Source organism: Pristiophorus japonicus, chromosome 3 (genome assembly GCF_044704955.1).
Source record: "Pristiophorus japonicus isolate sPriJap1 chromosome 3, sPriJap1.hap1, whole genome shotgun sequence".
In the NCBI taxonomy this organism is placed as follows: domain Eukaryota; kingdom Metazoa; phylum Chordata; class Chondrichthyes; family Pristiophoridae; genus Pristiophorus; species Pristiophorus japonicus.
The window spans coordinates 10697098-10723840 of NC_091979.1; the positions used below are offsets into that span (position 1 = coordinate 10697098).

At 47.5% G+C, this 26743-nt stretch overlaps 1 protein-coding gene, 1 non-coding gene and 1 pseudogene across 2 annotated transcripts in view; all 3 read left to right on the top strand.

The window, feature by feature from the left end:
- The window catches only part of LOC139260450 (acid-sensing ion channel 4-A-like), a 951337-nt gene that overhangs the window by 683385 nt on the left and 241209 nt on the right, over positions 1-26743 (top strand). The window lies entirely within an intron of this gene.
- trnat-cgu (transfer RNA threonine (anticodon CGU)) lies at positions 24836-24908 on the top strand. Its single transcript has one exon. It is a non-coding gene; the product is annotated as a tRNA-Thr (tRNA).
- Positions 24904-25022, top strand: LOC139260671 (5S ribosomal RNA; annotated as a pseudogene).

Consider the following 26743-nt stretch of genomic DNA (forward strand, 5'->3'; position numbering starts at 1 on the left):
CTGAATGGGTCCTGACCGATCAATCAGTGTGAATGAGTACTGACCGATCAATCAAACTGAATGGGTGCTGACCGATCAATCAGGGTGAATGGCTCCTGACTGATCAATCAGTGTGAATGGGCCCTGACTGATCAATCAATGAGAATGGGTCCTGTCCGATCAATCAATGTGAATGGCTCCTGACTGATCAATCAATGTGAAAGGGCCCTGACCTATCAATCAATGAGAATGGGACCTGTCCAATCAATCAATGTGAAGGGCTCCTGACCGGTCAATCAATGTGAATGGCTCCTGACCGATCAATCAGTCCGAATGGATCCTGACCGATCAATCAGTGTGATTGGGCCCTGACCGATCAATTAGTCTGAATGGGTCCTGACCAATTAATCAGTGTGAATGGGACTTCAACGATCAATCAGTGTGAATGTGTCATAACCGATCAATCAATGTGAATGTATCCTGTCCGATCAATCAGTGTGAATGGGTCCTGACCGATCAATCAGTCTGAATGGGTCCTGACCGATCAATCAACTTGAGTGGGTCCTGACCGATCAATCAATTTGAATACGTCCTGACCGATCAATCAATGTGAATGAGTCCTGACCGATTAATCAACTTGATTAGGACCTGACCGATCAATCAATGTGAATGGGTCCTGACGGGTCAATCAGTGTGAATGGCTCCTGACCGATCAATCAATGTGAATGGGCCCTGACCGATCAATCAATGAGAATGGGTCCTGTCCGATCAATTAATGTGAATGGCACCTGACTGATCAATCAATGAGAATGGGTCCTGTCCGATCAATCAATGTGAATGGCTCCTGACTGATCAATCAATGTGAAAGGGCCCTGACCTATCAATCAGTCCGAATGGGTCCTGACCGATCAATCAGTGTGATTGGGCCCTGACCGATCAATTAGTCTGAATGGTTCCTGACCAATCAATCAGTGTGAATTGGACTTCAACGATCAATCAGTGTGAATGTGTCATGACCGATCAATCAATGTGAATGCATCCTGTCCAATCAATCAATGTGAATGGGTCCTGACCGATCAATCAGTCTGAATGTGTCCTGACCGATCAATCAACTTGAGTGGGTCCTGACCGATCAATCAATTTGAATACGTCCTGACCGATCAATCAATGTGACTGGGGCCTGACTGATTAATCAACTTGATTAGGACCTGACCGATCAATCAATGTGAATGGGTCCTGACGGGTCAATCAGTGTGAATGGCTCCTGACCGATCAATCAATGTGAATAGGTCCTGACCGATCAATCAGTGTGAATGAGTACTGACCAATCAATCAGTCTGAATGGGTCCTGACCGATCAATCAGTGTGAACGCGCACTGACCGATCAATCATTCTGAATGGTTTCTGACTGATCAATCAGTGTGAATGGCTCCTGACCGATCAATCAATGTGAATGCGCACTGACCGATCAATCAGTCTGAATGCGCACTGACCGATCAATCAGTGTGAATGGGTCCTGACCGATCAATCAGTGTGAATGGGTCCTGACCGATCAATCAATGTGAATGGGGCCTGACCAATTAATCAACTTGATTAGGACCTGACCGATCAATCAATGTGAATGGGTCCTGACGGGTCAATCAGTGTGAATGGCTCCTGACCGATCAATCAATGTGAATAGGTCCTGACCGATCAATCAGTGTGAATGAGTACTGACCAATCAATCAGTCTGAATGGGTCCTGACCGATCAATCAGTGTGAATGCGCACTGACCGATCAATCAGTCTGAATGGTTCCTGACCGATCAATCAGTGTGAATGGCTCCTGACCGATCAGTCAGTGTGAATGGCTCCTGACCGATCAATCAGTGTGAATGTGCACTGACCGATCAATCAGTGTGCATGGGTCCTGACTGATCAATCAGTGTGAATGGGTCCTGACCGATCAATCAATGTGAATGGGTCCTGACTGATCAATCAGTGTGAATGGGTCCTGACCGATCAATCAGTGTGAATGGCTCCTGACCGATCAATCAGTGTGTGAATGCGCACTGACCGATCAATCAGTCTGAATGTTTCCTGACCGATCAATCAGTGTGAATGCGCACTGACCGATCAATCAGTGTGAATGGGTTCTGACCAATCAATCAGTCTGAATGGTTCCTGACTGATCAATCAGCGTGAATGCGCACTGACCGATCAATCAGTCTGAATGGGTCCTGACCGATCAATCAGTGTGAATGAGTACTGACCTTTCAATCAATCTGAATGGGTGCTGACCGATCAATCAGTGTGAATGGCTCCTGACTGATCAATCAGTGTGAATGGGCCCTGACTGATCAATCAATGAGAATGGGTCCTGTCCGATCAATCAATGTGAATGGCTCCTGACTGATCAATCAATGTGAAAGGGCCCTGACCTATCAATCAATGAGAATGGGACCTGTCCAATCAATCAATGTGAAGGGCTCCTGACCGGTCAATCAATGTGAATGGCTCCTGACCGATCAATCAGTCCGAATGGATCCTGACCGATCAATCAGTGTGATTGGGCCCTGACCGATCAATTAGTCTGAATGGGTCCTGACCAATTAATCAGTGTGAATGGGACTTCAACGATCAATCAGTGTGAATGTGTCATAACCGATCAATCAATGTGAATGTATCCTGTCCGATCAATCAGTGTGAATGGGTCCTGACCGATCAATCAGTCTGAATGGGTCCTGACCGATCAATCAACTTGAGTGGGTCCTGACCGATCAATCAATTTGAATACGTCCTGACCGATCAATCAATGTGAATGAGTCCTGACCGATTAATCAACTTGATTAGGACCTGACCGATCAATCAATGTGAATGGGTCCTGACGGGTCAATCAGTGTGAATGGCTCCTGACCGATCAATCAATGTGAATGGGCCCTGACCGATCAATCAATGAGAATGGGTCCTGTCCGATCAATTAATGTGAATGGCTCCTGACTGATCAATCAATGTGAATGGGCCCTGACCGATCAATCAGTGTGAATGGGTCCTGACCGATCAATCAGTGTGAATGGGCCCTGACCGATCAATCAGTGTGAATGGGTCCTGACCGATCAATCAGTCCGAATGGATCCTGACCGATCAATCAGTGTGATTGGGCCCTGACCGATCAATTAGTCTGAATGGGTCCTGACCAATTAATCAGTGTGAATGGGACTTCAACGATCAATCAGTGTGAATGTGTCATAACCGATCAATCAATGTGAATGTATCCTGTCCGATCAATCAGTGTGAATGGGTCCTGACCGATCAATCAGTCTGAATGGGTCCTGACCGATCAATCAACTTGAGTGGATCCTGAACGATCAATCAATTTGAATACGTCCTGACCGATCAATCAATGTGAATGAGTCCTGACCGATTAATCAACTTGATTAGGACCTGACCGATCAATCAATGTGAATGGGTCCTGACGGGTCAATCAGTGTGAATGGCTCCTGACCGATCAATCAATGTGAATGGGCCCTGACCGATCAATCAATGAGAATGGGTCCTGTCCGATCAATTAATGTGAATGGCTCCTGACTGATCAATCAATGTGAATGGGCCCTGACCGATCAATCAGTGTGAATGGGTCCTGACCGATCAATCAGTGTGAATGGGCCCTGACCGATCAATCAGTGTGAATGGGTCCTGACCGATCAATCAATGTGAATGGGTCCTGACCGATCAATCAGTCTGAATGGTTCCTGACCGAACAATGAACGTGAATGGGTCATTTCCGATCAATCAGTATGAAAGGGCCCTGACTGCATATTCAGTGTGAATGGGCCCTGATCGATCAATCAACGTGAATGGCTCCTGACCGAATAGTCAATGAGATTGGATCCTGACCGATCAATCAATATGAATAAATCCTGACCGATCAATCAGTGTGAATGGGTCCAGACAGATCAATCAATGTGAATGGACCCTGACCGACCAATCAGTGTGAATGAGTCCTGACCGATCAATCAATGAGAATTGGTCCTGACTGATCAATCAATGAGAATTGGTCCTGCCCGATCAATCAATGAGAATGGGTCCTGACCGATCAATCAACTTGAATGGTTCCCGACTGGTCAATCAATGTGAATGTGTCCTGACCGATCAATCAATGTGAATGGGTCCTGACCGATCAATCAATGAGAATAGGTCCTGACCGATCAACCAGTGTGAATGGGCCCTGACCGATCAATAGGTGTGAATGGTCCCTGACCGATCAATCAGTGTGAATTGGTCCTGACCGGTCAATCGGTGCGAATAGTTCCTGACCGATCAATCAGTGTGAATGGGTCCTGACCGATCAATCAATGTGAATTGGTCCTGACCGATCAATCGGTGTGAATGGGTCCTGACCGATCAATCAATGTGAATGGGGCCTGACCGATCAATCAATGTGAATGGGTCCTGACTGATCAATCAATGTGATGGGTCCTGACTGATCAATCAGTTTGAATGGGTCCTGACAGATCAATCAATGTGAATGGGTCCTGACCAATCAATCAATGTGAATCGGCCCTGCCCGATCAATCAACGTGAATGGGTCCTGACCGATCAATCAACTTGAATGGGTTTGACCAATCAATCAATGTGTATTGGTCCTGACCGATCAATCAACTTGAATGAGTCCTGACCGATCAATCAACTTGAATGGGTCCCGACCGGTCAATCAATCTGAATGGGCCCTGACCGATCAATCGATGTGAATGGGTCCTGACGGATCAATCAGTGTGAATGGCTCCTGACCCATCAATCAGTGTGAAAGTGTCCTGACCAATCAATCAATGTGAATGGGACCTGTCCTATCAATCAATGAGAATGGGTCCTGACCAATCAATCAACGTGAATAGGTCCTGACCGATCAATCGGTGTGAATGGCTCCTGACCGATCAATCAACGTGAATGGGTCCTGACTGATCACTCAGTGTGAATGGCTCCTGACCGATCAATCAATGTGAATAGGTCCTGACCGATCAATCAGTGTGAATGAGTACTGACCGATCAATCAGTCTGAATGGGTCCTGAATGATCAATCAACGTGAATAGGTCCTGACCGATCAATCGGTGTGAATGGCTCCTGACCGATCAATCAATGTGAATAGGTCCTGACCGATCAATCAGTGTGAATGCGCACTGACCGATCAATCAGTGTGAATGGCTCCTGACCGATCAATCAGTGTGAATGCGCACTGACCGATCAATCAGTCTGAATGGTTCCTGACCGATCAATCAGTGTGAATGGCTCCTGACCGATCAATCAGTGTGAACGCGCACTGACCGATCAATCATTCTGAATGGTTCCTGACTGATCAATCAGTGTGAATGGCTCCTGACCGATCAATCAATGTGAATGCGCACTGACCGATCAATCAGTCTGAATGCGCACTGACCGATCAATCAGTGTGAATGGGTCCTGACTGATCAATCAGTGTGAATGGGTCCTGACCGATCAATCAGTCTGAATGGGTCCTGACCGATCAATCAGTGTGAATGCGCACTGACCGATCAATCAGTTTGAATGGTTCCTGACCGATCAATCAGTGTGAATGGCTCCTGACCGATCAGTCAGTGTGAATGGCTCCTGACCGATCAATCAGTGTGAATGTGCACTGACCGATCAATCAGTGTGCATGGGTCCTGACTGATCAATCAGTGTGAATGGGTCCTGACCGATCAATCAGTGTGAATGGGTCCTGACTGATCAATCAGTGTGAATGGGTCCTGACCGATCAATCAGTGTGAATGGCTCCTGACCGATCAATCAGTGTGTGAATGCGCACTGACCGATCAATCAGTCTGAATGTTTCCTGACCAATCAATCAGTCTGAATGGTTCCTGACCGATCTGTCAGTGTGAATGGCTCCTGACCGATCAATCAGTGTGAATGTATCCTGTCCGATCAATCAGTGTGAATGGGTCCTGACCGATCAATCAGTCTGAATGGGTCCTGACCGATCAATCAACTTGAGTGGGTCCTGACCGATCAATCAATTTGAATACGTCCTGACCGATCAATCAATGTGAATGAGTCCTGACCGATTAATCAACTTGATTAGGACCTGACCGATCAATCAATGTGAATGGGTCCTGACGGGTCAATCAGTGTGAATGGCTCCTGACCGATCAATCAATGTGAATGGGCCCTGACCGATCAATCAATGAGAATGGGTCCTGTCCGATCAATTAATGTGAATGGCACCTGACTGATCAATCAATGTGAATGGGCCCTGACCGATCAATCAGTGTGAATGGGTCCTGACCGATCAATCAGTGTGAATGGGCCCTGACCAATCAATCAGTGTGAATGGGTCCTGACCGATCAATCAATGTGAATGGGTCCTGACCGATCAATCAGTCTGAATGGTTCCTGACCGAACAATGAACGTGAATGGGTCATTTCCGATCAATCAGTATGAAAGGGCCCTGACTGCATATTCAGTGTGAATGGGCCCTGATCGATCAATCAACGTGAATGGCTCCTGACCGAATAGTCAATGAGATTGGATCCTGACCGATCAATCAATATGAATAAATCCTGACCGATCAATCAGTGTGAATGGGTCCAGACAGATCAATCAATGTGAATGGACCCTGACCGACCAATCAGTGTGAATGAGTCCTGACCGATCAATCAATGAGAATTGGTCCTGACTGATCAATCAATGAGAATTGGTCCTGCCCGATCAATCAATGAGAATGGGTCCTGACCGATCAATCAACTTGAATGGTTCCCGACTGGTCAATCAATGTGAATGTGTCCTGACCGATCAATCAATGTGAATGGGTCCTGACCGATCAATCAATGAGAATAGGTCCTGACCGATCAACCAGTGTGAATGGGCCCTGACCGATCAATAGGTGTGAATAGTCCCTGACCGATCAATCAGTGTGAATTGGTCCTGACCGGTCAATCGGTGCGAATGGTTCCTGACCGATCAATCAGTGTGAATGGGTCCTGACCGATCAATCAATGTGAATTGGTCCTGACCGATCAATCGGTGTGAATGGGTCCTGACCGATCAATCAATGTGAATGGGGCCTGACTGATCAATCAATGTGAATGGGTCCTGACTGATCAATCAATGTGATGGGTCCTGACTGATCAATCAGTTTGAATGGGTCCTGACAGATCAATCAATGTGAATGGGTCCTGACCAATCAATCAATGTGAATCGGCCCTGCCCGATCAATCAACGTGAATGGGTCCTGACCGATCAATCAACTTGAATGGGTTTGACCAATCAATCAATGTGTATTGGTCCTGACCGATCAATCAACTTGAATGAGTCCTGACCGATCAATCAACTTGAATGGGTCCCGACCGGTCAATCAATCTGAATGGGCCCTGACCGATCAATCGATGTGAATGGGTCCTGACGGATCAATCAGTGTGAATGGCTCCTGACCCATCAATCAGTGTGAAAGTGTCCTGACCAATCAATCAATGTGAATGGGACCTGTCCTATCAATCAATGAGAATGGGTCCTGACCAATCAATCAACGTGAATAGGTCCTGACCGATCAATCGGTGTGAATGGCTCCTGACCGATCAATCAACGTGAATGGGTCCTGACTGATCACTCAGTGTGAATGGCTCCTGACCGATCAATCAATGTGAATAGGTCCTGACCGATCAATCAGTGTGAATGAGTACTGACCGATCAATCAGTCTGAATGGGTCCTGAATGATCAATCAACGTGAATAGGTCCTGACCGATCAATCGGTGTGAATGGCTCCTGACCGATCAATCAATGTGAATAGGTCCTGACCGATCAATCAGTGTGAATGCGCACTGACCGATCAATCAGTGTGAATGGCTCCTGACCGATCAATCAGTGTGAATACGCACTGACCGATCAATCAGTCTGAATGGTTCCTGACCGATCAATCAGTGTGAATGGCTCCTGACCGATCAATCAGTGTGAATGCGCACTGACCGATCGATCAGTCTGAAAGGTTCCTGACCGATCAATCAGTGTGAATGGCTCCTGACTGATCAATCAGTGTAAATGGGTCCTGACTGATCAATCAGTATGAATGAGTACTGACCGATCAATCAGTGTGAATGAGTACTGACCGATCAATCAGTCTGAATGGGTGCTGACCGATCAATCAGTGTGAATGCGCACTGACCGATCAATCAATGAGAATGGGTCCTGTCCGATCAATCAATGTGAATGGCTCCTGACTGATCAATCAATGTGAAAGGGCCCTGACCTATCAATCAATGAGAATGGGACCTGTCCAATCAATCAATGTGAAGGGCTCCTGACCGGTCCATCAATGTGAATGGGTCCTGACCGATCAATCAGTCTGAATGGGTCCTGACCAATCAATCAGTCTGAATGGGACTTCAACGATCAATCAGTGTGAATGTGTCATGACCGATCAATCAATGTGAATGCATCCTGTCCGATCAATCAATGTGAATGGGTCCTGACCGATCAATCAGTCTGAATGTGTCCTGACCGATCAATCAACTTGAGTGGGTCCTGACCGATCAATCAATTTGAATACGTCCTGACCGATTAATCAATATGAATGGGTCCTGACCGATTAATCAACTTGATTAGAACCTGACCGATCAATCAATGTGAATAGGTCCTGACGGGTCAATCAGTGTGAATGGCTCCTGACCGATCAATCAATGTGAATGGGTTCTGACCGATCAATTACTCTGAATGGGTCCTGAGCGATCAATCAGTGAATGGGCCCTGACTGATCAATCAGTCTGAATGGGTCCTGACTGATCAATTAGTGACAATGAGTCCTGACCGATCAATAAAAGTGAATCGTCCCTGACCGATCAATCAGTGTAAATGGGTCCTGAACGATCAATCAATGTGAATGGGTCCTGACCGATCTATGAGCAAGAAAGGATTCTGACCGAACAAACAAAGTGAATGGATCCTCACCGATCAATCAATCCGAATGGGCCATCACCGATCAATCAATGTGAATGGGTCCTGAGCGAACAATCAATGAGAATGGTCCCTGACCGATCAATCAATGTGAATGTGCCCTAACCGATCAATCAAAGTGAATGGGTCCTGACCGTTCAATCATTATGAATGGGCCCTGACCGATTAATCAGTGTGAATGGGTCCTGACTGATCAATAATTGTGATTGGGTCCTCAGCGATCAATCAATGTGAATGACTCCTGACCAAGCAATCAGTGTGAATCGACCCTGACCGATCAATCAAAGTGAATGGGTCCTGACCGATCAATCAAGATGAATGGGTCCTGACCGATCAATCAATGTGAATGGGTCCTGAGCGATAAATCAATGTGAATGGGCCCTGACCGATCAATCAATGTGAATGGTTCCTTAGCGATCAATCAATGTGATTGGGCCCTGACCGATCAATAAATGTGAATGGGTCCTGACCGATCAATCACTGTGAATGGGCCCTGACTGATCAATCAATGTGAATGGGTCCTGACCGATCAATCAATGTAAATGGGTACTGACCGATCAATCAATATGAATGGGTCCTGACCGATCTATCAGTGTGAATCGATTCTGACCGAACAAACAAAGTGAATGGTTCCTGACAGATCAATCAGCGTGAATTGGCTCTGACCGATCAATCAATGTGAATGGGTCCTGACTGATCAATCAATGTGAATGGGCCCTCACAGATCAATCAATGTGAATGGGTCCTGAGCGATCAATCAATGTGAATGGGCCCTCAAAGATCAATCAATGTGAATGGGTCCTGAGCGATCAATCAATGTGAATGGGTCGTGACCGATCAATCAATCTGAATGTGCCCTGACTGATCAATCAATGTGAATGGGCCCTAAACGATTAATTTGTGAGAATGGGTCCTGACCAATCAATCATTGTGAATGGGCCCTAAACGATTAATTTGTGAGAATGGATCCTGACCGATCAATAAATCTGATTGGGCCCTTACCGATCAATCAATGTGAATCGGTCCTGACCAATCAACCAATGTGAATGAGTCCAGACCGATCAATCAGTGTGAATGGGCCCTGACCGATCAATCATTGTGAATGGGCCCTGACCGAACAATCATTGTGAATGGGCCCTGACCGAACAATCAATGTGAATGAGTCCTGAGCGATCAATCAATGTGAATGGTTCGTGACCGATCAATCAATGTGAATGGGCCCTGACCAATCAATCAATGTGAATAGGCCCTGACCAATCAATCAATGTGAATGGATCCTGACCGATCAATCAGTGTGAATGGGTCCTGACCAATCAATCAATGTGAATGGGCCCTGACCGATCAATCAATGTGAATGTGTCCTGACTGATCAATCAGTGTGAATGGGCCCTGACCGATCAATCAATGTGAATGGGTTCTGACCGATCAATCAATGTAAATGGGTCCTGACCGATCAATCAGGTGAATGGTTCCTGACCGATCTATCAATGTCAGTGGCTCTTTACCGATCAATCAGTGTGAATGGGCCCTGACTGATCAATCAGTGTTAATGTGCCCAGACCGATCAATCAGTGTGAATGGGTCCTGACTGATCAATCAATGTGAATGGACCCTGACCGATCAATCAGTGCGAATGGCTCCTGAACGATCAATCAGTGTGAATGGGTCCTGACCGATCAATCAGTGCGAATGGGTCCTGACTGATCAAATCAATGTGAATGGGCCCTGACCGATCAATCAATGTGAATGGGTCCTGACCGATCAATTGGGTTACAAGTCTGTTCGATAGTAAAGATGACAGTGCTTTGCTTATACAACATTTAAGTAACATACATAGGCAATACAGCATTATTACCACCACCACAAAGGTAACCAGACCTTGGATTAGTGACGTTCCCATAGATCCTAACCACCCTGAGAACCAGGCCCACAACGTGGAGGCTGGTGGTTGCTTAAGCTTTTTAACATCTTCTTGGATAAGCTCTGCCAGATCGGTAATTTCTTCCGAGCTACCCGGGATGTAAGTACAACATTCGGCCCTGATGAGGGCACAGGTTCCCCCTTTATCTGCCAACATATAGTCAAGGGTCATCCGATTTTGCAGAGCTACTGTGCGGAGGGCTACCATCTCTGCATTAACCTTAACTAGGGCTTCAGCTGTATCATTGGCCACCTGTTCCAGGACGGAAGCCATGTTAATGGATTCCCTGGTCAATTTACCCGCACCATATCAGGGAAACGCAATGGCCCAGAATCTTTCATTCTCCGTGATGGCTCGTCTGGCTCTCCGGTGGAGGTCCTTCGGAGAACCCAGGTGATACATGTAGGGTGCGATATAAGCCAGATAACAAGAACCCATCCATTCTCGGGGCAACCAGGAGTAGGCCCTGTGACCGCACACAAAATGAGTCCCGTTGTCGGGCGTTGGAGGGTCCCATTGGACCGAAAAGTCACCGTTTCCGTTTAATGACGGGAGTGTCACCCTACCCCCTTCGGCAGGTAAGGTAAGGCTATATGTGCAGTTACTGTATCCCACAATAGGATCTTCCGGTCGTCCCTGCCTTGTGAGACATAGCCCCCCTCCCTGTCCCTTCTTACACCTTGTTCTCAGGATCAGTGGTAGATAGGAATTGTTATAGGTTGATCGTCTCCACCCACTACACTGTTCTGGATTATACCCATGACTTTTAAGTTTTATTATGGTGCTGCCGTCTGCCTCTATGGCATAAGAGCCAACGCGTGTGGATCCTGTTCTAACTCCAAACATCCAGCTGGCCGTCTCATTATCACTAAATGGGGTTGATTGTAGGGGGATTCCTTCCTCCGAGTGTGTGGGGACATGGGCACAGACCCAACAGCTGGCAACATTGGCTTTCTTGGCATAAGTGTATAACATGTACAAAAAGGTGTTCACATACAACTGTCTCTTGGTCCATGGGAGTACTCTGGCTTGAGTCATAGAAACATAGAAACATAGAAAATAGGTGCAGGAGTAGACCATTCGGCCCTTCGTGCCTGCACCACCATTCAATGAGTTCATGGCTGAACATGCAACTACAGTACCCCATTCCTGCTTTCTCACCATACCCCTTGATCCCCCTAGTAGTAAGGACTATATCTAACTCCTTTTTGAATATATTTAGTGAATTGGCCTCAACAACTTTCTGTGGTAGAGAATTCCACAGGTTCATCACTCTCTGGGTGAAGAAGTTTCTCCTCATCTCGGTCCTAAATGGCTTACCCCTTATCCTTAGACTGTGACCCCTGGTTCTGGACTTCCCCAACATTGGGAACATTCTTCCTGCATCTAACCTGTCTAAACCCGTCAGAATTTTAAACGTTTCTATGAGATCCCCTCTCATTCTTCTGAACTCCAGTGAATACAAGCCCAGTTGATCCAGTCTTTCTTGATATGTCAGTCCTCCCATCCCGGGAATCAGTCTGGTGAACCTTCGCTGCACTCCCTCAATAGCAAGAATGTCCTTCCTCAAGTTAGGAGACCAAAACTGTACACAATACGCCAGGTGTGGCCTCACCAAGACCCTGTACAACTGTAGTGACACCTCTCTGCCTCTGTACTCAAACCCCTCGCTATGAAGGCCAACATGCCATTTGCTTTCTTAACCGCCTGCTGTACCTGCATGCCAACCTTCAATGAGTGATGTACCATGACACCCAAGTCTCGTTGCACCTCCCCTTTTCCTAATCTGTCACCATTCAGATAATAGTCTGTCTCTCTGTTTTTACCACCAAAGTGGATAACCTCACATTTATCTACATTATACTTCATCTGCCATGCATTTACCCACTCACCTAACCTATCCAAGTCACTCTGCAGCCTCATAGCATCCTCCTCGCAGCTCACACTGCCACCCAACTTCGTGTCATCCGCAAATTTGGAGATACTGCATTTAATCCCCTCGTCTAAATCATTAATGTACAGTGTAAACAGCTGGGGCCCCAGCACAGAACCTTGTGGTATTCCACTAGTCACTGCTGCCATTCTGAAAAGTACCCATTTACTCCTACTCTTTGCTTCCTGTCTGACAACCAGTTCTCAATCCATGTCAGCACACTACCCCCAATCACATGTGCTTTAACTTTGCACACTAATCTCTTGTGTGGGACCTTGTCGAAAGCCTTCTGAAAGTCCAAATACACCACATCAACTGGTTCTCCCTTGTCCACTCTACTGGAAACATCCTCAAAAAATTCCAGAAGATTTGTCAAGCATGATTTCCCTTTCACAAATCCATGCTGACTTGGGCCTATCATGTCACCTCTTTCCAAATGCACTGCTATGACATCCTTAATAATTGATTCCATCATTTTACCCACTACTGAGGTCAGGCTGACCGGTCTATAATTCCCTGTTTTCTCTCTTCCTCCTTTTTTAAAAAAGTGGGGTTACATTGGCTACCTTCCACTCCATAGGAACTGATCCAGAGTCAATGGAATGTTGGAAAATAACTGTCAATGCATCCGCTATTTCCAAGGCCACCTCCTTAAGTAGTCTGGGATGCAGACCATCAGGCCCTGGGGATTTATCAGCCTTCAATCCCATCAATTTCCCCAACACAATTTCCCGACTAATAAGGATTTCCCTCAGTTCCTCTTTCTTACTAGACCCTCTGACCCCTTTTATATCCAGAAGGTTGTTTGTGTCCTCCTTAGTGAATACCAAACCAAAGTACTTGTTCAATTGGTCTGCCATTTCTTTGTTCCCCGTTATGACTTCCCCTGATTCTGACTGCAGGGGACCTATGTTTGTCTTTACTAACCTTTTTCTCTTTACATATCTATAGAAGCTTTTGCAGTCCATTTTACTGTTCCCTGCAAGCTTCCTCTCAAACTCTATTTTCCCTGCCTTAATCAAACCCTTTGTCCTCCTCTGCTGAGTTCTAAATTTCTCCCAGTCCCTGGGTTCACTGCTATTTCTGGCCAATTTGTATGCCACTTCCTTGGCTTTAATACTATCCCTGATTTCCCTTGATAGCCACGGTTGAGCCACCTTCCCTTTTTTATTTTTACGCCAGACAGGGATGTATAATTGTTGTAGTTCATCCATACGGTCTCTAAATGTCTGCCATTGCCCATCCACAGTCAACTCCTTAAGTATCATTCGCCAATCTATCCTAGCCAATTCACGCCTCATACTTTCAAAGTTACCCTTCTTTAAGTTCTGGACCATGGTCTCTGAATTAACTGTTCCTAGTCCTCCCTAGGCTACATATTCCAATTCCACAAAAAGCAAACTGCACATAATATCGTATAACACATTCATCTTGGATCGTCTTTAATTCTTCCGGCGTTTTCTGCTGATGCGTCCGCCTTCAGTTTCTTAGAATGTGTATGAAGGCAGGGTTATTTGTTTTGTTCGCTTGTGCTGGGGTCGTTGGATTCATATTCTTTGAGCTGAGACCAATGTTTCCATCGGCCAACCCCACCCATACCTATGCAGGCGTACGTATCTCCGCTAATTAGAACTTCAAATGGGCCAGACCAACGGGAAGCAAACCCCGTTCATCCTGGCAGACATTTTACCATTCCCTTCGCGCCTACCTGTGGGACCTCTCCCTGGTCCTCCAATTCCTTCTGTTCGTCCCTGCCTGCTTGCCGTTCCCTCACTTCCTTCCTCAATTCCTTAAGTTGCTTACTCAGTTCCAAGATGTACTTTCCAATCCGATCCCTCAGGGGTCCTACATCGGATCCCCCGGTTATGATTCCTTCCTGCAGGCACATCGCCCTGTCTGTCATCAACTCATATGGAGTTAATCCCATCACTCGGTTAGGGATCGCCCTTTGTCTCATCAAGATTGTGGGTAGTAAATCCGCCCAAGCTTGTCCCGTCTCTTGGATGGCCTTTGCTAGGGTTGTTTTAAGTGTCCTGTTCATACGTTCTATCATCCCAGAGCTTTGTGGGTGGTAGGGGATATGAAACTTTTGTCTAATACCCAACATAGCACACACCTCCTTCATTATTTGTCTGGTAAAATGGGTTCCCTGGTCGGAATCGATTTGAATAGGGGCGCCCCAACGTGGGATTACTTCTTCTGCCAATATTGGGGCCACCGTGATTGCGGTGCAGTTTTGTGTGGCGAGCGCTTCTACCCACCGCGTAAACTGATCTATTATTACTAGACAGTATTTCTTGCCCCTTGAGAATGGTAAAGGTCCCGTGAAGTCTATCTGTATACACTTCCATGGGTTGGTGAGCCATTCTAACCTTAACGGCCTTTCCTGGATTGCGCTGGGCACACGTGACACATTGCTGACAGTACTTAGCTACGTCCCGTCCCATTCCTGGCCACCACCAATCCCCAGTTATGTTTGTTATCATGATGTTCCGTCCGACATGACTGATGCCGTGGTGTAGTTCCATGAGCATTTGTCTAATACAAGCCGGGGCTATCACCTTCCCATCTTTCCTCCATACGAAGTCGTCACCCTGGCTCCCTCCTTTTGTGCCCCAATCGTTCTTTTCTTCATCACTAACATCGGCATGTAATCTCACAATGTCTATATCTTCCCTGGTAACGATACTACATACAACTTCTTCCTGCACTTCTAGGGGTATACCTGCTTCCTGTGCCGCTTTATCCGCCGATTCATTGTCCCGTTGGACATTGTTTACTACTTTCTGGTGAGCCTTAACCTTGATCACTGCTGCCTCTGCGGGTTTACTGGCGGCGTCTAATAGTAGTCTGATTCGGCCCTCGTGTTCGATAGCCTCTCCTCGCCCAGGCAGTCATGTGGTCATGGACCACCCCGAAGGCACAGTGGCTATCTGTATATATTTTTGTCCGCCGGCCTTCGGCCAGTTGGAGGGCTTCAGTCAGGGCAGTGAGTTCAGCTACTTGGGCCGACAGTCCTCCGTCTAACCTTCCCTTTCGGACCGTGTTTAGTGCTTCGTCTACCACTGCCCATCCCGTATGCGGGGTCCCCTGAATATATTTCCGGGACCCATCCACGTACAGGATCAGCTCGGGGTTTTCAAGGGGAATCTCACTTATGTGTCCCGGTGAGTCCTCCCATTCCTGTGCCTGGCACTCAGGAGGCTCACCCACGGATAAGAGGCCCTCTGCCGGGTTCTCCCCCGTGTCTTGTACAATTTTTACGGACCCATCAAAGGGAAGTAATACTGCTTCCCATTTGGCCCGGCGGACGTTGGACATGGAGCGCAATTTCCCGGTGTTGAGCATTTCCACCAAGGTATGTTTGGTATGTAGTATAACCTCCCCTGTCATTACTACTGGCTCACTAACATTCACCACCCACGTAGCGCAGTCCAAGGCTGCTACTCATCTTGACAGACCTCCTGCTACGGGCGACTGTTGGGTGGAACAGTAAGCTACTGGGCGGGCTCGGTCTCCATGTATTTGAGTAACTACTGCTCCGTAAAACCCGCCATCGTTTTCACAATGAATGTGAAACGGTGCGTTCATATTTGGCAGTGCTAGGCCTGGTGCCGACATCAGGGCTTCCTTTATCTGGCCGTATGCTGTTTCTTGTTCCGGGCCCCACTCCACACTTTCTAGAGCTGGTTTTCCTCCCTTAACTAGTCTCTGTATGGGTTCCGCGATTGCCGCGAAGTTGTCTATAAAGTTCCTACAGTAGTTAAAGAGTCCCAAGACTTTGCACACTCCTCGGACCGTTTTCGGTCGGGGCATAATGCGAATTGCTTCCTTTCTGTCGTGGGGCATTGTTTTTGTTCCCTGCGACAGTTGGTGTCCCAAGTACTGTACCTCCTTCCTTCAATCTTAATATTTCCTTACTATACAGTATAAATGCACACGAGGCCCATACTTGAGAGAAAGTCACTCTGTGACCAGTTACCTTTATTACCAAGACCTCAAGAGCCAGGCGGTGGGTGGAGCTTCCCCTTTTATACTGGAAAGTCCAGGTTAGGAGTGTCTCCCACAAGTTCGCCCCCTGTGGTCAGTGTCTCAAGGTGTACAACTTAGGTCAGCTTATACATGGGTTACAATGACAGTTGAATACATGACATCACCTCCCACCTAAAGTCTTATTGGGATCACAGGTTGAGTCTCTCTGGTGGTTTCGCTCCCTTGTAGAGCACCTGAGTTGGGGCTCCGGTTGTTGGGTGCTGGCCTGAGTGTCTGCTGTTTGCGGTGCCTCAGGCCTGTCCGGACTGCCCACAGTGACTGGGCTCTCCTCCACTTGGTTCCGGTGTTCGGTCACCTGTGGTGGAGTGAACTCTATGTTGTGTTCTTCCTCTGCTTCTTCTATGGGGTTGCTGAACCTCCTTTTAGTTTGATCCACATGTTTGCGGCAAATTTGTCCGTTGGTAAGTTTAACTACCAGAATCCTATTTCCCTCTTTGGTAATCACAGTGCCTGCGAGCCATTTGGGCCCTGCAGCATAATTAAGGACAAAAACAGGATCATTGACATCAATACATCGCGCCCTCGCATTTTTGTCATGGTAGTCACATTGTGACTGATGCCTGCTCTCAACAATTTCTTTCATAGCAGGTGTATAAGGGATAACTTGGTTTTGAGTGTCCTTTTCATTAGCAGCTCTGCGGGTGGAATCCCTGTGAGCGAGTGTGGTCGGGATCTATTGCCCAACAGGAGGCGTGATAAGCGGCTTTGTAGGGAACCCCCTTGGATTCTGAGCGTTCCCTGTTGATTATCTGCACTGCTCGTTCCGCCTGGCCGTTTAAGGCCGGCTTGAATGGTGCCGTTCTGACATGGCTGATTTCATTGCCTGCCATGAAGTCCTGGAATTCAGTGCTTGTGAAGCACGGGCCATTATCGCTGACCAAGACGTCCGGTAGACCATGGGCGGCGAACATTGCCCGTAGACTTTCTATCGTGGCAGAGGATGTGCTTGAATTTAAAATGGCACACTCAATCTATTTGGAGTGGGCGTCTACTACAACCAAAAAAATTTTTTCCCATGAAAGGACCTGCGTAGTCCACATGGATGCGTGACCATGGCTTGGCGGGCCAGGACCACAGGCTAAGGGGGGCTTCCATGGGTGCGTTGCCCAGCTGGGCACACGTGTTGCACCTGCGAACACAAAGTTTCAGGTCCGCATCTATCCCTGGCCACCAAACGTGTGACCTGGCAATTGCCTTCATCATGACAATGCCCGGGTGCTCATTGTGAAGTTCTCTGATAAACACCTCTCTGCCCTTCTGGGGCATGACTACTCGGTTTCCCCACAGTAGACAATCGGCCTGAATCGAGAGTTCATCCTTGCGCCTATGAAACGGTTTAAACTCCTCAGGGCATGCCCCGTACGTGGCTGCCCAGTCCCCATTCAGGACACATTTCTTAACAAAAGACAGTAGCGGGTCTTTGTTTGTCCAGACTTTAATCTGGCGGGCTGTCACGGGTGAACCTTCGCTTTCGAACGCTCCAACAGCCATGACCATCTCAGCATCATGCTCAGCTGCCCCCTCAGTGATGGCTAGTGGGAGCCTGCTGAGTGCATCGGCGCAGTTTTCAGTGCTCGGTCTGTGCCAAATTGTGTAGTCATAGGCGGCTAACGTAAGTGCCCACCTCTGTATGCGGGCCGATGCATTCGCATTTATGGCCTTGTTGTCGGCCAAAAGGGACGTTAGGGGTTTGTGATCTCTCTCCAGCTCAAATTTCCTGCCAAACAGGTACTGGTGCATTTTTTTTACTGCATATACACATGCTAGCGCTTCCTTTTCTACCATCCCGTAGCCCCTTTCTTCCCAGGACAGACTTCTGGAGGCATAAGCTACCGGCTATAACTGACCATTGGCATTCACATGCTGCAACACACACCCGACCCATAGGACGACGCATCACACGTTAAAACTAGTTTCTTACACGTGTCATATAACGTTAACAGTTTGTTGGAGCATAACAAATTGCGTGCTCTATCAAAAGCCCTTTCCTGGCTGTCCCCCCAGACCCATTCGCAACCTTTGCGTAGGAGTACGTGTAGCGGCTCTAGCAGCGTGCTCAATTTGGGAAGAACGTTACCAAAATAGTTCAGGAGCGCCAGGAACGAATGCAGCTCCGTCGTGTTACGGGGTCTAGGTGCTCTCTGGATCACTTCCGTTTTGGACGCAGTCGGTCTGATCCAGCCGCTGCTACCCTCCTCCCCAGGAATTCTACCTCTGGAGCTAAGAAGACGCACTTCGCCTTTTTCAGTTGCAGCCCTACCCGGTCCAGTCTGTGTAGCACCTCCTCCAGGTTGTGGAGGTGTTCTTCAGTATTGCGACCCGTGATGAAGATGTCGTCTTGAAAAACCACCGTCCTTGGCATCGACTTGAGGAGGCTTTCCATATTTCGCTGAATGATCGCGGCGACCGAACGAATCCCGAACGGACATCTGTTGTACTCAAACAACCCCTTGTGTGTCGTGATGGTGGTCAGCTTCTTCGACTCACTCGCCAGCTCCTGGGTCATGTAAGCTGAGGTCAGGTCCAATTTTGAAAAAAGTTTGCCACCGGATAGCGTCGCAAAGAGGTCCTCCGCTCTCGGTAGCGGGCACTGGTCTTGGAGCGAAACCCGATTGATGGTGGCCTTGTAATCGCCACATATCCTGACCGACCCATCTGCCTTGAGCACCGGCACGATCGGGCTCGCCCAGTCACTGAATTCGACTGGCGAGATGATGCCTTCCCTCAGCAGGCGGTCCAATTCGCATTCTATCTTTTCCCGCATCACGTACGGCACCCCTCTGGCCTTGTGGTGTACTGGCCTGGTGTCCGGGTTTATGTGAATCACTACCTTGGTCCCTATGAAAGTGCCGATGCCGGGTTGAAATAATGAGTCAAATTTGTCCAGGACCTGTGAGCATGATACTCGCTCTACAGAAGAAATTGCATTGACATCGCCCCATTTCCAGTTCATGACAGCAAGCCAACTCCTCCCCAGTAGTGCAGGACCGTCCCCCGGGACAATCCAGAGTGGCAACCTGTTCTCCGAATCTTTGTGGTTCACGACTACCGTGGCACTGCCTAGCACCTGAATGATCTCCCTTGTATATGTCCGTAGCAGTGCGTCAATCGGCAATAATTTTGGCCTCCTGGCCTTGGACACCCATAACCTTTTGAACTGTTTGATACTCATCAGGGACTGGCTGGCCCTCGTGCCCAGCTCCATTAATACTGGGATGCCATTGAGGAGCACTTTCATCATTATCGGTGGTGTCCTGGTATATGAACTGTATAAGTGCTCCACATGAACTCGCTGAACTTCAGCTTCCAGCGATTTTCCCCAGTAGTCATTTGGCCTCGTAGGGCTTACATCGGGCCCGTCCTCCTCGTACATCAACCTGGCTGCAGACTTCCTGCACGTACGCGCCAAGTGACCGCTGACGTCGCAGTTTCTGCAGGTATATTGCTGATACCTGCAAGCTCTGGCTGGGTGTTTGCCTCCACACCTCCAGCATGAGCTAGAGGCCCCATTGTTGGAAACAAAAGGTCAATTACCAGTCGATCGTCTCTGACTGTCTCTCTAACTGTCCTTAAGCGTACCATTAGCAGGTGTTGATGGCCCCATTACTGGCCGCATTGTCCATTGCAATGGCATGAATTGCCGTTCAGCTAGCCATTGTCTCTGTTGAATTCCCCCTTTGGGTTCGACTGCATGCTGGGGCATGTCCAATTGCCCCTGTCTGCCTAGAGAACTGGGTGCCGCGTTAACAATGTTGACTCCCTGGTCGTTTGCCGCATTTGAGCCAAGATTTTTGCCATAAATCATTCTGGTCTCTTCCTCCCCTGAGATAATTGTCTGGGCTATCAGAGCCGCCGCTTCCAAGGTCAAGTCCTTAGTCTCAATCTCCTGAAAACCCCAGCGTGCCCGATGACCTCAGTAAAAAAAGTCTCGCAGCATCTCTGCTCTGCATGCATCTGGGAACTTACATAGGCTCGCCAATCGCCGGAGATCTGCCACGAAGTCTGGGACGCTTTGCCCTTCTCGCCGCCGGTGGGTGCGTGTAAAACTGGTGTCTCGCCATGTGCATGCTGCTCGCCGGTTTAAAGTGTTCCTCAATCAACTTACTGAGCTCTTCAAACGTCTTGTCCGCCGGCTTCTCTGGCGCTAGAAGGTCTTTCATCAGGGAATACGTTCTGGATCCACAAACAGTCAGGAGATGAGCCCTGCGTTTGTTTACCGTATCCTGTCCCAACTATTCCGTCGTGACAAAACTTTGCTGTAGTCTCTCAATAAAGTCGTCCCAATCATCACCAACACAGCACCTCTCTTCTGTGCTGCTAGTGGCCATGCTCACGTGGTTTAAATCCCAGTTTCTCATCGCCAATAATATGTCTTTACTATACAGTATAAATGCACACGAGGCCCATACTTGAGAGGAGATTACTCTGTGACCAGTGACCTTTATTACAAGACCTCAAGAGACAGACGGTGGGTGGAGCTTCCTCTTTTATACCGGAAAGTCCAGGTTAGGAGCGTCTCCCACAAGTTCGCCCCCTGTGGTCAGTGTCTCAAGGTGTACAACTTAGGTCAGCTTATACATGGGTTACAATGACAGTTGAATACATGACAAATCCGATCTTAGCTTTCTTGGGGTTTACCTTAAATCTCGCTTTCTTTAAGGCTTCTAGGGTTTCTATTAAAGCCCCCATATGTCCTCTCTCATCCTCTGAGGCAATCAACAGGTCGTCCACATATTGGAGGATGGTACTTTGGTAGGGGGCTAAATCTACGGTCTCCAAGGCTTGACTCATATTTCGGTGAAATTTGGCCGGACTGTTGTGAAAACCCTGGGGCACTCATGTCCAAGTATACTGCCTATCCCCGACTGTGAATGTGAATTTACCTTGGGACTCCTGGGCTAATGGTATGGACCAAAATCCATTAGCTATATCTAAGACCGTGAATATTTTATGTTCTGGTTTCAGTCCATTAAATATGGTCGCTGGGCTTGCTACGATGAGGTGCTGGCGGGGAGTTACTTTATTTAATGGCTAGTTCGTAGTGCTATCGACTTCCTGAAGTTTCACCGCTCCGCAAGAGGTCCTGCACTACTTGTTTTACAGCCTCTCGGGCTTCAGGTTTAATGGGGTATTGCTTATGAGGAGTGTGTTCAGGCCCAGGAATGACCACTGGCTTGGTCTTTACCAGCCCACAATCTTGCTTTGATTGAGCCCACACTTCCCTCATTTGTTCACATAATGGGCCGTAGTCTCCTGCTGTATCCCAATCTCGGGTGAGAAGTTGCACACTTCCGACCTTTGCATGATTGTGCAAATTAGTCTGTTCCCCGTACGTCGTGATATTGCCTCCTCCCTTATTTCTCCAAACTATTCTCTTATTCTGTGGGTCTATTATTGCCCCTAACTGTTCCAGGAGGTCGATCCACAATATAGTCCCTTCTGCATTTGGGCATACATAAAATTGTGCCGGGATCAGAATACCGGCGATCTCCAATAGAATTACTTCACTCTGATGGGCTGTGGTGGCAGATCCTCCCACGCCAGTTATCTGGACTATATGTTTAGTTGTGGGTAAGGGAATATCTGTCATCGATACCGATGCTCCGGTATCCACTAACATATCACACTGCCGGCCCCCGAACAGGGCTGTTATGTGAATACGTGGATCCTATCCCTGCCCCAAGGGGACCGCTGGCCTTCAGTCCCTTCCTAAGTCCCTCAGCGCTGTGATTAGCTGCTGTCGGTTCAGCTCTTCTACTCTAAGGCCTGACTGACTATTTCTTTTCTCCTTGGGCGCCCAACTTTTATCAGTGGCATGTCCCTTTGTCCTGCAATTGTCACATCGGACGGTTGGTCTTTTGGGGCCCTTACAGTCGGCGGCAAAATGACCCGTCTTGCCACAGTTGTAGCATTCCCCTCGGCCCGCACTCTTACTACTCTTAGCCGCGGCCTCTTCTTGTTTTATTCCCCCAGAGTTAATGTGGCATGCCCACCGGACAGCTTGGTCACAGGTGTCCGCGACTACCACCCCCATTTTTAAGATCTTTTGATGGTCGGCCGAAAGGCCGTCCTTAAACATTTTCACGAAGACTGGGTCGTGTCTGTTTGGGGCCGCCTGTCCCGAGGATTCTTGGTATTGGACCCATAACCTCTCTCCGTAGTCATTGGCGTTTTCTCCCTTTTTCTGGCGGGTCTGCATTATCAATCCCCAATTTGGAGTGGACGCTCCCATTAAGGCCTGTACAGCCTGGACGCACCCCGTTCTGGCAGCGTCCCGTTGTGCCCTTGTGGCACCCACGGCAGGTATCCATGTGCCGTCACTGTGAGGGGGTGCTAGCCCTGTCCACCGATCCTTTGGACACTTAGCCCGAATTATTTGGTGGACATCTCGCTCATGCATATCGTGGGTCTCATACAATTCTTCTAGCTTTTGCCAAAATTCTACATTTCTCTTCCGTGGTTGTAGACTCCGCAAATCCTGATTCATCATTTGTTTTTCTGTGGGGCTGAAAGCGTAGTATTGATATCGGGGGTTCCCTCCCTATACGCCCTGGGTTACCCTAAGAGGGGGCTGCCCTTTCTGTATTTACTGAATTTGACCCTTCCAGCTCAGTCTCCTCATCAAAGGGAGGAGCCGAGGCCGCTACTGCGGCAACATAAGTCGGAGGGAGGTCATAATCTGATCCCCCCACTTGCCTGTTTGTTCATACCGCTCTCTCCATTTCTTATTCTCGGCTTCTGTCTTCTTACTTTTCTCTACTAATTGTTTGGTATTACTTTGTAACACACATAACTGATATACTAAAAGTTCTCCGGCTTTCTTTGCCTTTTTCCGTTTCTGTTTCTCCCACCAATTCTTTTGCTCGTTGGGGACAGTCGAGGGATCCCACCCGTCTTTAATCATTTTATCTCTTAAGCCCTTCTGGTTGTCTGCATAGAACCGACTAAGAGACCCTCCTGGCCCCCATTCAAGGTCTTCCCTCGATGCCATCATGTGATCTGACCTTCCCTCGCTTCCTCTGTGAATGAATCTCTTCACACGGGCCTTCTTCTACTCCATCACTTATTTATTGTGATGGGATTATCCCTCAATTCTCACACCAGTTCATGCGTATCACACAGTCACTCACAGGTTTCCGCCGTCACCTTGTTCCCTTCGACCTTAATCTTTGGCCTTCACGTGGGGCATTTGCCCTCTTAATTCCAGCTCAAGTTAAGTGATTGAGATAGTTTGTGACAATTGAAGTGACGGGGATACTCGTTTCTCTTACACACTACATAGAACATAAGAACATAAGAACATAAGAATTAGGAACAGGAGTAGGCCATCTAGCCCCTCGAGCCTGCTCCGTCATTCAATAAGATCATGGCTGATCTGGTCATGGACTCAGCTCCACTTACCCGCCCTCTCCCCGTAACCCTTAATTCCCTTATTGCTTAAAAATCTATCTATCTTTGACTTGAAAACAGTCAATGAGCCAGCCTCAACTGCTTCCTTGGGCAGAGAATTCCACAGATTCACAACCCTCTGGGAGAAGAAATTCCTTTTCAACTCGGTTTTAAATTGGTTCCCCCGTATTTTGAGGCTGTGCCCCCTAGTTCTAGTCTCCCCTACCAGTGGAAACATCTTCTCTGCCTCTATCTTGTCTATCCCTTTCATGATTTTAAATGTTTCTATAAGGTCACCCCTCATCCTTCTGAACTCCAAGGAGTAAAGACCCAGTCTACTCAATCTATCATCATAAATTAACCCCTCATTTCTTGAATCAGCCGAGTGAATCGTCTCTGTACCCCTTCCAAAGCTAGTATATCCTTCCTTCAGTAAGGTGACCAAAATTGCACGCAGTACTTCAGGTGCGGCCTTACCAATACCTTATACAGTTGCAGCAACACCTCCCTGCTTTTGTACTCCATCCCTTTCGCAATGAAGGCCAACATTCCATTTGCCTTCCTGATTACCTGCTGCACCTGCAAACTAACCTTTTGGGATTCATGCACAAGGAAGGGCGCAGTGACCAAGTGGTAAGGTGTCGGTCTCGTAAACCGAAGATCATGGGTTCGACCCCCATCTGGCCTATGGCCACACTAGTCTGAAAATGCCCAATCTCGTCTGATCTTGGAAGCTAAGCAGAGTCAGGCCTGGTTAATACTTGGATGGGAGACTGCCTGGGAATACCAGGTGCTTTAGGCTGAAGCAGCCTCCCTGGTTGTCAAGTGGTTAGGATTTGGCACTTTCAGCGCTGCGGCCCGGGTTCGATTCCCGGTCAGGGAACATTGTATTTTCGGCCGTCTGAACTGCAAGACTGTTCCTGAACAAATTTACAGCTGTCCCACTGAAATGTGACTTTAAAAAAAAAAAGTTCTTTACCTCAAAGAGTTTCATGCACAAGGACCCCCAGGTCCCTCTGCACCACAGCATGTTGTAATTTCTCCCCATTCAAATAATATTCCCTTTTACTGTTTTTTTCCCAAGGTGGATGACCTCACACTTTCCAACATTGTATTCCATCTGCCAAACCTTAGCCCATTTGCTTAACCTATCCAAATCTCCTTGTAGCTTCTCTGAGTCCTCGACACAACCCGCTTTCCCACTAATCTTAGTGTCATCTGCAAATTTTGTTGCACTACACTCTGTCCCCTCTTCTAGGTCATCTATGTATATTGTAAACAGTTGTGGTACCAGCACTGATCCCTGTGGCACACCACTAACCACTGATTTCCAACCGGAAAAGGACCCATTTATCCCGACTCTCTGCTTTCTGTTCGCCAGCCAATTCTCTATCCATGCTAATACATTTCCTCTGACTCCGCGTACCTTTATCTTCTGCAGTAACCTTTTGTGTGGCACCTTATCGAATGCCTTTTGGAAATCTAAATACACCACATCCATCGGTACACCTCTATCCACCATGCTCGTTATATCCTCAAAAAATTCCAGTAAATTAGTTAAACATGATTTCCCCTTCATGAATCCATGCTGCGTCTGCTTGATTGCACTATCCCTTTCTAGATGTCCCGCTATTTCTTCCTTAATGATAGTTTCAAGCACTTTCCCCACTACAGATGTTAAACTAACCGGCCTATAGTTACCTGCGTTTTGCCTGCCCCCTTTTTTAAACAGAGGCGTTACATTAGCTGCTTTCCAATCCGCTGGTACCTCCCCAGAGTCCAGAGAATTTTGGTAGATTATAACAAATGCATCTGCTATAACTTCCGCCATCTCTTTTAATACCCTGGGATGTAGTCTGTCCAGCACTACCTCCCTAGTGATAGTGATCATCTCAAGGTCCTCCCTTCCCACATTCCTATGACCAGCAATTTCTGGCATGGTTTTTGTGTCTTCCACTGTGAAGACAGAAGCAAAATAATTGTTTAAGGTCTCAGCCATTTCCACATTTCCCATTATTAAATCCCCTTTTTCATCTTCTAAGGGACCAACATTTACTTTAGTCACTCTTTTCCGTTTTATATATCGGTAAAAGCTTTTACTATCTGTTTTTATGTTTTGCGCAAGTTTACCTTCGTAATCTATCTTCCCTTTCTTTATTGCTTTTTTAGTCATTCTTTGCTGTTGCTTAAAATCTTCCCAATCCTCTAGTTTCCCACTAACCTTGGCCACCTTATACGCATTGGTCTTTGATTTGATACTTTCCTTTATTTCCTTGGTTATCCACGGCTGGTTATCTCTTCTCTTGCCGCCCTTCTTTTTCACTGGAATATATTTTTGTTGCGCATTATGAAAGAGCTCCTTAAAAGTCCTCCACTGTTCCTCAATTGTGTCACCGTTTAGTCCTTGTTTCCAGTTTACTTTAGCCAACTCTGCCCTCATCCCACTGTAGTCCCCTTTGTTTAAGCATAGTACTCTCGTTTGAGACACTACTTCCTCACCCTCAATCTGTATTACAAATTCAA